At 43.8% G+C, this 14,461-nt stretch overlaps 1 protein-coding gene across 2 annotated transcripts in view; it reads left to right on the plus strand.

Moving 5' to 3' along the window:
* Positions 1-14,461, plus strand: part of SLC24A2 (solute carrier family 24 member 2) — a 252,276-nt gene that overhangs the window by 182,397 nt on the left and 55,418 nt on the right. The gene's annotated exons all lie outside the window — the stretch shown is intronic.

The following is a 14,461-nucleotide window of genomic DNA, read 5'->3' on the forward strand; positions in this document are numbered from 1 at the left end:
CACAACATATAGAAACACATCCAACCAATACTCTTCTTTGAATATGCCCCAGTTTCAGAGGAGGGGAGGTTCTGGTAATATTCTGATTTATGCAAAGGAATGAGCGATCCAACTCCAAAGCAGTTGGAGACCTGTTTCTGATGCAGAGGGCCATGTAGGCTCATGTCCTTAGCTGTCACAGTCCCTGTTAACTCACCCAAGAGAGGCCAGGGCCACCATTCCAGCCAGTGGGATTGTATGTATTGGGATTCACACTCGGTGAGATTGGACGTATCATTTTAACCATTTCCCCTGAATAAGTGAAGTCTGGCAGAAACTTCTTTTTCAATGTATCTACTGATGAATTCCAGGCTCTGTCCCAGAGCACGGCCTTGCCCCAGCCAGAATGACTTTTCTGAAATAAGTGCACCACGGAACAGCAATTTGAGAATTTTTGCATTCTTGTAAAGGGAGTTGTTCTCTTGCCCTATCTCCCACACATACCTCCGCCTTTTGACTAATAAATAATATTTGTAAGTTACGAAAACATTTGGAGTTTTCCCGTGATTTTTACACTGATATTGACAAGAAATCAAAAGGTACCCTAGAAGGGGAATCAGTTAATTTTATCCTTCAACATGAGAGAAACTCCCAAAAGTGTTGTATATCTTTTTCAGCTTCTAGTATTTCTGAGTTGCCTTAGCTTGCCAAAGATCTCCTAGTTGCTTTGCAGGAAGCAGGACATCCGACAGCCCTCGGTAAGAGCGAGCCCTTTCCAGCCCCTCCCCACTCTGGCTTCTGCACTGTACCCAGGCCCTTCTCTGCTGCTATCTCTGTGCTTTCAGTTAACCACTGTGATGTTTTCTAAAGCAGCAGGCCACAGTAAGGATCTCAGACTGGGCTCTGTTGTAGCCCAGGGCCCTCCCAACAACCTGGGGAAATGCAGACCCTTGGGCAGTGAGAGCCCCAAAGGCAGAAAGCTACCTATGAGAATCAGTATCCTTCCACCGCAGGGATAGAAGCAACCCGTACCTTAAAGGAAGGCTCCTGTCCCGGCTGTTATTTTTAGTTCATGTCCTCAAACCACTTTGATTTTTCTTGGTGATTGGCTTGGGAAGCCAAAGGTTTGGGCCTCACTGACTTTATAATTCGATTCAGGAGTCTCACAGCCCTCAGCCTCGGCCTCATGGCTTGGGCAGCTGGTGGGTTTGTTACCTTCTACCTGAGCAGTGACGACCCCTCACTTTTCTCTCCTTCCTCCATCCTGTCCTCTGCCTTCTACCCTTAGCTTCCTGTGGCCAGAGCAGCTTCTGGCTCTCTGTTGCCTCAGTTGCCCCTTTTCTCCCTTACTGTTCCCTTCCTTCCTCTTTCCACATCTATTTGAGCAAATGTGGCCATCTGAGTGTTCCCTTAATCTTCCCACGCCAGACAAACCAAGATTATGTGAAGATGCAAAAATGCTACATCCGAGCTGATGCTACCACTTGCTATCGAACAGCTGGGCTTTCTAGGCAGGGAAACAAAGCCAAAATAATGTCTGGAATGAGAAGGCTGACCAGCTTAGCAAGATTGTGAAATCTTCGCAAGATTGTGAAATTGTCTTTGGGGGCCCTCGTGGTCACCTTTAACGTTCCTTATCCTTCTCTTGACTGCCCCATTCCTTCATGCGTATCCCTTTGTGCCCCACGCTTAGCTGAAAATTCATCCCTGTTACAGTGATAGCTAATAATAGCTAAGGGAGCACTTGAAAAGCATGTTCTATGAAATACTAGTTCCAGATCATGTCATTAGGAATTTTGCAACAATTGGGGGAAGAAAAGAAAGCAAGCTTGATTTCATAGTTAAATAAGCAGGAGAGCTTCTGAGTCTAAGTTAAATAGATTTCTTTACCATGTGACTTGTCAGAGCCTTCAATATGTACCCGTGCACTGCAGCATATAATAGTAAATCATATAGAGAGATGGAGTTTGCAGTATTTCCCAGACTTTTTTGGTCAGAGGACCCATTCTTCCATGGAGCCTCTTGTGGAACTCTTTTAGAAATGCTGGTTAAGGCATTATCCTTCACCTAGAATAGGAACCTCTGAAACATTCAGAAGTTTTCTAAACACATAGCAATCCCTCTCAGGCACTCATAGAAAGGATACTTTGGAACAGGAGGTCTCCCTACAGCCCCCTCAGATCATACCCTTTGGCAGCTGCCTCTGTGACAAGCCAGGCCTGGCTTAAACCTAATTCTGGGATTCAACTTAAAAGACGCTCAGTAACCCCAGACCTGGCAACCACCATGCATGACTTCAGATTCTTAAGGGCCTCCCCGCTCTCATTGAAAATAATAGCAATAACTGTGATATATATCACTTCCATGTTGTACAGTTTAAGGAGATATAATAAAGGTGAAGATGTTATGGGCAATAGGGGACTAGTATAGCCTTCAGGAAATATCCCCCTCCCTTTGAGCATTTCTTTTCACAATTTTAGAAATGTGACTAGCTCTTGACAGGGCCTTATTGTAATTGCCCACGTGACTAGTCATTATTTGTAACTGTTTCCAGAGCGTGCTCTGGATGTTGCGTGACATCAGCTACTTGCAACGAGGCCTGTTTTATTTTTATTCCCTAAAGTGGATTAAATGGAAAGATGAATTATATATGCCACCCCCTGTCCTAAGAGAAATGGTGTGACGCTTTCCTTAATATAGAGAATTGTCCAGCACAGATTCAGTTTATTATTTTAAGCACCTAGTATATGCAAGTTATTCTGCTAGGTGCTTTGTTGAAACACAAGATTAAAAGGTGGGCAGTTTGCCCCATGGAACTTATAGACAGGGGGAGAAATAAAGCAGAGCAATCACTGAGCCACCAGGAAGAGAGTGGTAAGTACCACAGGTGCTCAGAAAAAGATGACAGACTATGGGAGAAGGAAGGATTGCTTTCAACGGGGGACGGAGTGGGGAGGGATTTGACCTGCACCCTAAAAGAACAGTAAATACGGGGTAAATTGGGAAAGGAGGAGTGGTAAGTTCCGAGCCACCCGGCTGAGGGAAGGATGAAAAGAGGGACCACGCCACCCCTTACTGGGTGCCTCCCACCTGCCACGTGCAGTGCTGTGGGCTTTTTATATTTTCTGTGTCATTTATTCCTTGTGATGATCACATAGGTAGATTTTACTGAAGATGAGAAAACCAAAGCCCAAAGAAGTGTTGTATTAGATGAGGAAATGAAGACACAGAGAAGAAAAGTAATTGGCTCTGGGACTCGCAAGTAGTAAGTTGAGATGAGGGACCTGAACTCAGGACTGTGGCATGCCACACCCTGTCCGCTCAGCTCCACTGTGGTTGCTCCACAAGGTGGAATGAGGAACTGGACAGTTCAGATTGGCTACAGTGTAGGAGTGGGAATAAAGACTTGATGGAGACCAGACCATGAGAAAGGTTGAACCACAGACTAAGAATGACAGTGAGCTATTGACTGAAACATGGCCCCGCTACTGGAACACTTTACCATTAAAATGTTATTTTAATAAAACAATCTATTTACTCTCAGACACTGGACAAAAGCATAACATTTTTTGTAAAATTTGACCCTCCCCTCGGAGCCCTTTCCCTCCCTCCCTTGTCTTCAGGTGCCCAGAACATAAATGGGAACAGCTCCCTGGGCCACACCCAACTTCCTCTCCCACCCCGAGCCAATCAGAATTTTATCCACTCACTCATTCATTCCCTAACGTATTCTTTCAGCAACACTCAGTATGGACCAGGCGCTAGACTGGGTGCAGGGCCTGTGGAGATGAAAGACAGTGCTTCTCCTGAAGAATTCACGCTCTAGTGGGAGACGTAGGCAGAGAGATGAGTAGCGTGATGGGCAGAGCCGAGGTGCCAGGGGAGCCCAATGGAAATGAGGGCAGGCTTCTCAGAAGGGGCCATGTCTCCACTGCCTCTTTCCTGCTTGCCAAGGTGGTGACTCTCCCACCAGCCACCTGATTCTAGTGTGTTCACTTGATAATAGCTGAGCACCTGCCTCTGTATGAGTCATGTTCCTAGACTTGATAGATTCGTGAGCTTCACTCCTCCCAAAGACTCTATTTCCCTCTGTAACAAGATGTTTCCAAGGATACAAACAGATGACTCCAGGGGTAGTCTTTTGGTGACCTCAGATCCCCCTACATGGGCATCCATCCCTTTATCTCCTCATGGGGTGGTACTGAATATTCTTGGAAGAGCAATCTCCGATTTTTACTTAATGTCAATAACCCATAGTTTAACACTACTATATATAAAATAGATAAACAACAAGGACCTACTGTATAGCACAGGGAACTGTGTTCAATATCTTGTATAACCTATAATGGAAAAGAATCTGAAAAAGAATATATATACACGTACATATTCACATGTACATGTATAACTGATGTGTACACTTTGCTGTACACCTGAAACTAACACAACATTGTAAATCAAATATACTTCAGTTAAAAAATAAATAAATAACCCATAGTTTATTTCCTATCTGCAGACACCCAAATTTCATACCATTATCAACTCCGGAACATCCTCAATAAATTGAACTTGGCTTCCTTACTAAAGTTACTTCAAATGAAAATGTAGAAAGTTAGTTCAAAAGAAAACAAACTCGTGTGATGGAACAGAGACATTCAAAGGAGAGATGCCTTTCCACCAGTGGCAATATACACAACTAATCATTTCTGCTCTTTGGAGATACACATTCACAGAGACATGTAGGTAGGTAGGTAAACAGAAATCCTGACTAAGGATACTTTGCAAAGATGCAATGTATTGTCCTAAACACGTTGCCATTTAACAGAAGCCATTTCTAGAAAAATAATTTCTCCACTATCTAAAAAGTCAATCTTTGTTCATTTGTATAAGGAAAAAAGAAGATAGAAAAGTTTGTTGTAATATCAAAGGCAAAAATAATCTTTTCTTTAATGAAATTAAGGCTAGTTTCATGGCAACCTATTGGCAACCTCTTTACCAAGCTGAGAAACTAATAATGTCTTATGTGAATCATGGTTTCCTCAATTAGTCATGTGGCTGAGTTTTGAAAACCCACATTATTTCAAAGAAACAGAAGCACCCTAAGGTTACATAGCCAGTCATTTGACGTTCTTAACTGCAGTGAAATATTCCAGTTCTTTCTCAAAGAGAAATTGAATTTTGGAGTACTATTCAACAGTAGTTTCCATTGCCCAAGAGGTAGCCTCTGAAAATGTAGTCCTAAAACAGGTCCTTGGTGCGATCTGTGGCCTTCACATTATATTTTAATCCTGGCTTTGAATGGATGAGACTGTGTTGTATACCCTGATATATCAAGCACGATAGTTTCAGCTCTATATAGCAGAAAGTCCAGATTAACAGTGGTTTAAATCAGATGGAAGTATATTTCTCTCTCAAGTAAAAGAGGTCCAGAGGCAGGCTGTACATGGCTGATATGGAAGCTTCACAGTAATCCTAGACCCCCAACTCCTTCCATCCTTCTTCCTCACCATCCTAATATATGACTTTCAACCTCAAGGGCACCTCATGGTCCAAGATGGCTGCCACTACAGCTCCAGCCATCGCATCTGTATTCCAGGAAGGAGGAAGGGCCAACATTATTTTCCCCAGCTGTTTTGTCTTCCTTTTAAGGAGGCTTCCTTTTAGACCCTCCCAGTAAAATCTGTCCAAAACTCAGTTACATGCCTACACATAGTTCAAGGAAGCTTGGAAATGTAGTATGTTAAGCTGGGTGATTTGCTAGCCCCGGTAATTCAGATATTATGTCATTAGGAAATGAAAAAGGAATAGATATTGATAGGCAACTTGCAATCTCTCCACAACAGAGAAATATCACTTTCATATAACTGTATGTTGATGGGGAGGACTGAGACCAGAGCAAGCTCTGTGAGGAAGGTTGAGAGCTCATGCTAAGTTTGAGATGCCTATGGAATATCCAAATGGAGATGTGGAGAAAGTGGAATTGGAGTCTGGAGCTTGGGAGAGAAGTCAGGGCTATAGATGTAGATTTGAAAGTCGTAAAATATAGGTATCATTTAAAGCTACTGAACTGGATAAGAATACCTAGCCAATCAATAGGAAAGAAGAGGCCAAGGACTGAGCCCTGGGGACTCTAAAGTGTAGGGTCTGGGAAGAAGGGAGACGGCCCAGCAGAGGAGACTCTGGTGGGCAGAGGACCAGGAGAGAATGGCATCCCAGAAGCCAAGGGAAGAACTTGTTCTAAAGGAGGGGCATAAAAAGGTGATGGCATCAATGAATTGACCAATGAGATCAAAGAATTTTTGTAATAGAAAGATAAAAGAGTTATAGACAGAACGTGAGATGTTTCTAATCAGGAGTTTGGACGTGGTGCAGTTATTGCTAGTGACAGAGTCTAAGGTCTAACTGCAGGAGTGGATGGATGAGGTGAGCTGGAGGAAAGGGCAGCTGGAAGCGAGTAGGTGAGGGCGGCGAGGAACCAAGTGTTGCAGGGCTCACCACGTAGAGTAACCATGGATGGTAACACGAGTAATGGTGGAGAGAAAAAGAGTGAACTGGGTTCTCATATATTCAGGAAAGAAGGAAGGATGACTTGGAAGTCGTTTGGAGTATAGGTGGTAGAGTTTATTGGCCTGGGCTTCAAAGAAGGACAGAGGAATGATCTGTAAGTGGTAAGGTAGGAGGAATGGAATATGGGCACTTGGAGAGACAAGTAGTGTCACTTTCAAAGGTCACAGGAGAAAAAGGGCCATCAGGAAACAGCTATGGTTTCAGTTGGAACAAAAAGACAATGTTCATAGAAGAGGTTAAGACATAAGAGATTTACCGATGGCGGGGCTGGGAGGTTGAGTCAGTCCAGGGATTTTCAGAGCCGCTTGGTGATAAGCATCTCGATGGTGATGGATGGTGCTGAAGTGAACAAGGATGTAGCATGGGATGGGAACAACCTAACAATGTTTTCAAAGTTCTTCCTAGAGCCTCTTTCTTGCAATTGGTTGCATGGGAAGTTTGCAGTGATAAAGTGGGGTCTATCTTTCCAGGAGAGAGGAGCTCTGGGGAATCCCCCTGAGTCCAGCTTGGGGTGGGGAAGGTTGAGGAAGGAGATCAGCCTTCCTTAATTCAGGGAGAGAGAGTTCAGTCCAGCACAGGAGGACCTTTCTTACAGACATGGCCAAAGATGGCCTGTCTCAGACAGGAGTGAGTCTCCCATCTCTGGAGAAGCCAAAGAAGCCTCCATCAGAAGGATGTTCAGATAATGGACACCTTGATGCCCCTTCCAGTCCCATGTCCAAGATTCTGTCCTGGTGCCTTTATTAAGTGTGATGGCAGACATTTTGGGTTTGCAGTCTACCTTTAAGATTAACTTGATCTTGCATTTTGATTAAGCTGCCACCAAGATTGTGGTAGGTATGTTCCTGGGTCATAGCATCTGGAATAAAAGGCTTGTGTATTAGTTGATCCATTTCACAGCCAAACTCTTTATTAATGTGGTTAAATACAGCAAATAGTCCATTAGATAGTCCCTGTGGAATAGACCCTTAAAAGAACAACAACCCACCCCCCCAAAAAATCCTATATTCTTTTTTTTTTTTTTTTTTTTTTTTTTTTTTGCGATACGTGGCCCTCTCACCGTCGTGGCCTCTCCCGTTGCGGAGCACAGGCTCCGGACGCGCAGGCTCAGCGGCCATGGCTCACGGGCCCAGCCGCTCCGCGGCACGTGGGATCCTCCCGGACCGGGGCACGAACCCGCGTCCCCTGCATCGGCAGGCGGACTCTCAACCCCTGCGCCACCGGGGAAGCCCAAAATCCTATATTCTTAGTTACAAATCTAAACTTTTACCACAGTAGAAATTTTAAATTGCAAATTAATTTTAACTGTTCTTTTTTATTATAAAAACATTATCTGTGCACAGAGAGGTAAAATGCAAACATTACATAAGGAAAGACAATAAAAGTGAGTCCCCCTTTTACCCCAGATTCCATTCATTCCTTAGAGTTAACCACTTTTATCAGTGTTTTAACATATTCTCTTTTCTTCTATGTACTGTTCTATACCTGGCTTTCGTTTATTAATATGTCTTGAAGATGTCTCCATATTAGCACTTTTTTTACTTTCCTCATTCCTTTTTAGCAGTTGCATAGTATTCCACTGCCCGGCTCTTCCCTGGTGGGTTTGATCAGTCCCCTGTTGATGAAGATTTAGGATATTTCCATTTTTGTTCATTTAGTTATTACAATGCTACATGAGCATCTTCTTTGCCCATATAATAAACTCTACTGAATAGAAGATATAAATAAAGATATAAAATAAATGTCTGGAAATAGAAATGACAGATCAGAAGGCATACACACTTCAGACTTCGAATGATAGCACCAAATTGCCCTCCAAAGGCATTGCACCAATTTACACTCCTACTGAACAGTGAAGGAACAAGCCTTAAACAACAAATTTATATAAGTTCTTTGAACAGAGATTCAAACTGACTTCATTCCACAGCGGATGAGCCTTCATAATGTAACTACCTTCTAATGTACTCATTGCTAAACCTGACTTTTTACCAAAGTTGATTGAAAGCCAGGGTGCAGTTCTGATGGAAGTCCTTGTCCTTTCCAAATGCAATGACAAGGCAATTCCTCCCACACAGAATATCCAATTTCCACTGCAGCATGTGCCTTCTTGCCTCAAGACCATTGATATCCCTATAGAAACTCCGAGAAGTACACTGCAGGTTAACTTTCTCCCTTCTGGTTACCAATGAGGGCACCCTCTGTTGTGCACAGACACCATTTCCAGCACCATGTTATGTTTCATTCATTCCAGGTTTATGGTTTAACTCATTCGGTCCAACTTTCCATAACCACACAATTTTTCTGGGCACCTGAACAGATGCTGTCTGTTAAGGCTGAGCCTTCTCCAAAAAAAACAGATTTAACTCATCAGTTATTAACCACATTACTTTTTTAGAGATGTATTCTTACAAGTCTCTCCCTGGGGCTGGATCTTAGGAAGACAGCAGCCTAGTGTGTGTGCCTAACCAAACTAATCAGCTAGTAACCTGTATCAGATCTGTCAGAAAGACCAAACCAGCTGTGTGGGTAAATCCACGGTCTTCCTGAAAACCAGGACCAAGGAAGTCTTCTCATTAGAATACATCCAGCTCCTCAAACTTCATTGCATCTTATTTTCATGATCTAAACTGTCAGCAGTAAAAGCAGAAAGATTGGACTTGGCAAGTAAAGGCATACTTTGCCACATTGCATATGTAGAAGGTGTTAAGTGGCAGCAGAAGGCAAACCATGGATGCTTTTTTTTTGTCTATTTCTGACATCTTCAGAACTGAAAATGTTTAAGTTCGCCTTCATCAGTCAAACTTGAATACTGTTATTATAAATTAATAATATAATTTCCCGCCCCCATGAAACTTGCTCTTTTAAAAAAAAAAATGTGAATCTGTTATACCAGGAGGTTGGCGTGTTCAATTAAGCATGGTAAGTTTCTCTTTTGATTAGATCTGAAATGAACTGAAGCATCTCATTTTAGTCATGGGCCACTGAGCCTTCAGTCCCATTTAGTTAAGAACCCACGGCAGGTGCCAGCACTTCTGTTGCAAACCCACATTTCAAATGAGATTTACAGGCACCAGTTTACCATGTAAATTTGAGGATTCAGAAAAAGTAGAACATAAGAATCCAAGTTAACAGACAATTTGCAGACACATGAAATCCAACTGACAGGAGAGGATGGGTGTACATGAAACAGTGGCTGCTACAGAATAAAATCTTTCCCTTTATGCCAAGATAAATAACTGGGTAATATATAGGCTCATCATAAGAAAGAACTGTTTTGTTACATTCTGTTTTTTATATACAAGTCAGAGTAACCGTTCAACACATATTTATTGAGCACCTACTATTTGCCAAGTGCTGTGAACAAATCAAAACTCTGCCCAAATGAATACACCAATGTCACAGCCCATTTGCAGAGAGACATACCCAAGATACAGGCTTTGACAACCTGATTCCGAGGAGCTCTTTTCCACCCCTTAGGTGGCATTGGGGCTGGATGCTGGCAAATCTTGGATCTGAAGCATGCCTGGGTAAAGTGATTCTTTATTCGTTTACCTCTTAGATATCCACAGGGTGCGAGGGATGGGAGCAGGGGGAAGAGGTTCAAGCCATCTATCCGGCAGCCCCTCCCTGGCTCAGAGCTCCAAAGCTGAGATCAGACAAACCCCTTTGAGGATGTTTGTGTGTGAGCCATTTGTATCTGTGTATATGAGATAGAAAGGTCCAAAACTTAAGTTCCTTAAATAATAAAACAGGCGACCCAAAATGATGAAGAACAGTAGCTCCCAAGCCGTGTCAGCCTCGACTAGGGTCAGTAAATTGGCTCCTTGCCTGAAACATCGTAGTTTGCTATCTGATACCTGCTGCGAGTTTTTTGGTTTGTAAAATTCCGATTTTGCCTGAACTTGATTAGGTTATCTTTTTTTTTTTTTAAAGAGAGTCTCAAAATAGACAAACATTAATTGTAAACACTATTAGACTTTGGAGATTTAATCACAACATTAACTGGGAAGAGAGTCTGGTGAGTTTCCTGCGATGTGTTTCTGGATCTTCCTTCTTTCTCTCCCCTGGAAAAGAATGTAAACTTCAAATAGATTTGCATACAGCAAGAACTCCAAGCATCTCTCTCTCTCTCTCTCTCTCTCCCTCACTCTCACACACACACACACACACACACACACACACAAGGTTCCCTTTGTTGTTTGTGTTAATGTTATATTCATAAACACTTACTGAGGACCAGCCTAAGAAGTAAGTACTGCGGAGACAGATGAAAAGTAGCATCCCTGCCTTGAGGGGCCCACAGGCCAGTTGGAGAGAGGGTCAGTAAAACACCTCTGAGGCTCTGATAACCGCCATGACAGGGTCAGTATCAGAGCGCTGTTATAAGGTACCAAGGTGCCTTGCCAGCCCAGGAAGGGGACTCTGGGAAAAGCTTCCTGAAAGATGAGATGCCTAATAAAGCAGAGTCTTAAGAAGGAGTAAGACAAGAAAAAATAACCGTGGAGCATTCCAAGCCATATGAAGGGTAAATTAGAAGGAGGCAGGTCGGCAATGTGATTAAAAGCTGGGAGACCAATTCACAAGCTGTAACCAACATCCAGGCTGGAAAGGTTGGATCTAAAGTGTTCAAAGGTAGACTCAAAAGGACTTGGCAGCTAATTGGATATGGGGGAGAGGGAGACCTCTAAGGCGGCTAGAAAACACTGGGAGTGAGGAAATCACCAACAGAAAATACAAGCAGAAGAGCAGATTCCTAGGAAGGAAAATGATATATGGAAGTTTGGGGCACGTTGAGTTTAACCGTCAGAGGGACTTCCCAGTGAAGGCGTTCAGAAGTCCATTGGATGAGAGGATCTGGGCCAGAGATCTGAATATGGGAATCGTCACTATCCAGGCAGTGGTCCACTGGGTCCCTTGGAAGAATGTGAGGTGTGAGGAAGAGGGAGCAAGGAGGGGCCCCTGAGGAGTGGTGACACTTAAGGAGCACTCTCGGGACTCCTTGAAAATCAAAGAGGATTTTGAGGAGGGGAGTGAGGAATATCAGATGCCACTGAGAGATCCAGGCAAGTGGAGGCGAAAAGTGGCCACGGGTAGGTTCAGTGGAGCAATGCTGACAAATGGCAGATGCAGAGTTAAGAAATAACCGAAGGAACCCTAAGGACGCAGAGGCACCAGCACAGACTGATCTTTCCAGAGGCTCGTGCATGAAGAGAAGAGAGAGCAGTGCCTGCAGGAAAACTGAAGTCAAGAGAAAAGTTGCCACATTGAAAGACTTAAGCATGATTATATACTGAGGGGAAAGGAAGGGATTGAGGGTAAGATGACTGATTAGGCAGAGTCCCTGAAAAGGCAGGAAACGGGGATAAAGGACAAAATTTCAACCTTTAAGATACCAACTTTTGAAACACATTGGAAATCTTCCAAAATATTTAGGAAGACACTCTCATATTTCCAATGATAAGGTGACCCCGTTAGGAGAGATGATGTAGAACCAATTCACGTGTAGACGGAACTGTGCTTTACTTGTGACTCCAAAGGTCATTGTTACAGAAACTTATTTTTAAAAGCCTTAATAAGGAAATCAGCCTGCTTCATTTCATTATGTGATGGGTTTGGCCACCGCTTGAGATGCGATTATGTAAATATTCTTATTAATTACAAAAACTAGTCCTATGATTATATCTATAAATATAACTACAATTAAATTATGTTGATCATCTTTATTATGTGGTCCATTTACAAAATATTTACAAAGGCACTTTACAAACTACTTTATTACAATACTAGCTTAATTTCCATTATTGTCAATGTAATTTTACAATAAGTGGTTTTACATGATGTTTCACAAAAATTAGAGGAAATAATTTAGAGGTTGTACCTCAAAAGTAGATTTAAGAATAAGTAAGTAAACTCTATGATCTTGGTGTTTTTGTGCAGGACGAGAATATTATTTTTAATATTTTGCTTTTAAGAATAAAAGTCAGGTCAGATCCAAGAGGAGTTTATTTCTTCAAGCTGCTAGGTAGTGTCTTGTATCTTAGAACTTTCACTATTCTCTGAGTTTCCATGCCCTCCCGAGAAGGCCCACACCATCAGAGCGTGAATCTCAAGTCCTTGTTTCTTGTCTCTCTGGCTCCAGGCTGTGAACTCTACAAGGGCACTCACCAGCTGGATCTTATTACCAACTGTTGCCTGATTCATAGCACAGTCTTGGTTAATATTTGCAGAGTAGAAGATGGTGACTTGTACTGACTTGGAAAGAAAGCTGACTTCCCAGGGGAGCTAATATACCGAGAGCCTCACTGTAACTCAGTGACTGCATGTGACCTGCCAAGCACGATTCTAAGACGCTTGTTGAGGGACACAAAGATACACAGATGGCAGAGAGGTCTCTGCCCCTGAGAAGCCTTCCCTCTGGTGGGGAAAGCAGACAGGTGGGCAGCAAACTGAAATAAGGGCTGTGACAGGGGTACAAAGTGCCATGAGAGCGGCGGGCGGATTTCCACTTGGGAAGATGGGTGTGTGTATGAGTAGAGAAAAAGCTTCGGGTCTGGCCTTCAGTTAGGCCTATGACAAATGAGGAGTGTCTTCGTACAGAAGGAGAAGCCAAAGCCCAGCTTTCCCCGCTCTGCTCTCTGCTGTGCTCGCCGGGCCTCCTCTTCCTTCCAGTGCTCACCTTGGCAGCCTGGTGGGGGAGGTGCAGGAATGGGATGACTGGTGTCCCCTCTGTCTTCCATCTCTGGTGTATAAACACATGGTCCAGCCCATTTCTCCTCTTTAACTTCGGACAGTTCCTGGGCCTCTACGTACGGACCCTCAGCCCTACTGGGGCCTTGGGCTTGGGTGGACTTGAAAGGATTTACTTTGGGTCATTAGCCAACAAGAAGCACGTGAACCTCATCAACTTGCCAGGAAACCACAAACACAAGGATTGATTGAGCCCCACTGGGCGCTGGGGATACGGCAACGAACAAAACAAAACTGATGAAAATCCGTACCCTCGTGGAGCTTGGCTGCTAATGGGAAGCAGCAGATAATCAATAGCAATAAGGATACGGTAAATTAGATGGTGAAAAATACTTTAGAGAAAATAAGCTGGGGATGAGAAATGCTGGAAAGAAAAGCCGCAAATTTAAATAGGCTGCTCAGAGCAGCCTTGATGAGAAGGTGACATTTGAACGAGTACTTGAAGGAGTTGAGAGAGTGAAGCCCGTGGATCCCTGGGAGAAGGACATTCCAGGTAGAGGGACCAGCAAAGGCCATGGCGCTGAGGTGGGAGGGTGGACAGTGTTTTCCAGAACAGCAAGGAGGCCAGCGTGCTTGAGCAGAGTAAGCTAGGAGAGGGGGAGGGGACGAGGGAGGGGGTCGAGGTGAGCTTCACTGGACAGAATTTTCCAGGTCACTGGGAAGACTTTGGCTTTCACTTTGACCTCAGGAGCCACTGCAGGATTTTGCACAGAGGAGTGAGTGGCGTGATCTGATCACTGAGACCAGCCTGGGGGACAGAGAGGTAAAGGTGGAAGGGAGACTGGCCAGGAGGCCAGCAGGATTGTTGCTCGGCCCAGGGGGGTGGGGAGGGAAAAGTGGTCCGATTCTGAAATATTCTGAAAGTAGAGACCCCAGATTTGCTGGTGGATAACATGTGGGATGTGAGAGAAGGGGAGGAACCCACGACGACCCCAAGGTGGGCGTTTGCTCTTCACCACGTCAGTTCCATCGCATGCCTTCTCAGAGTGACGATGGCCTGGCTGCCTGACCTGAGTCTCTGCTTCCAGACAAAAAGACAGGGGATACACAGGAAGAAAGTTCAGCGCCCTTTTACTTCTTAAGCTACTGGCCAAGCCATAAACTTCAAAGACGGAGACAGGAAAGGCAGAACTGAAAACACAAAAATAGTTTCTAAAACACTGTCTAAGTG

Source organism: Lipotes vexillifer, unplaced genomic scaffold (genome assembly GCF_000442215.2).
Source record: "Lipotes vexillifer unplaced genomic scaffold, Lipotes_vexillifer_v1.1 scaffold1116, whole genome shotgun sequence".
In the NCBI taxonomy this organism is placed as follows: domain Eukaryota; kingdom Metazoa; phylum Chordata; class Mammalia; order Artiodactyla; family Lipotidae; genus Lipotes; species Lipotes vexillifer.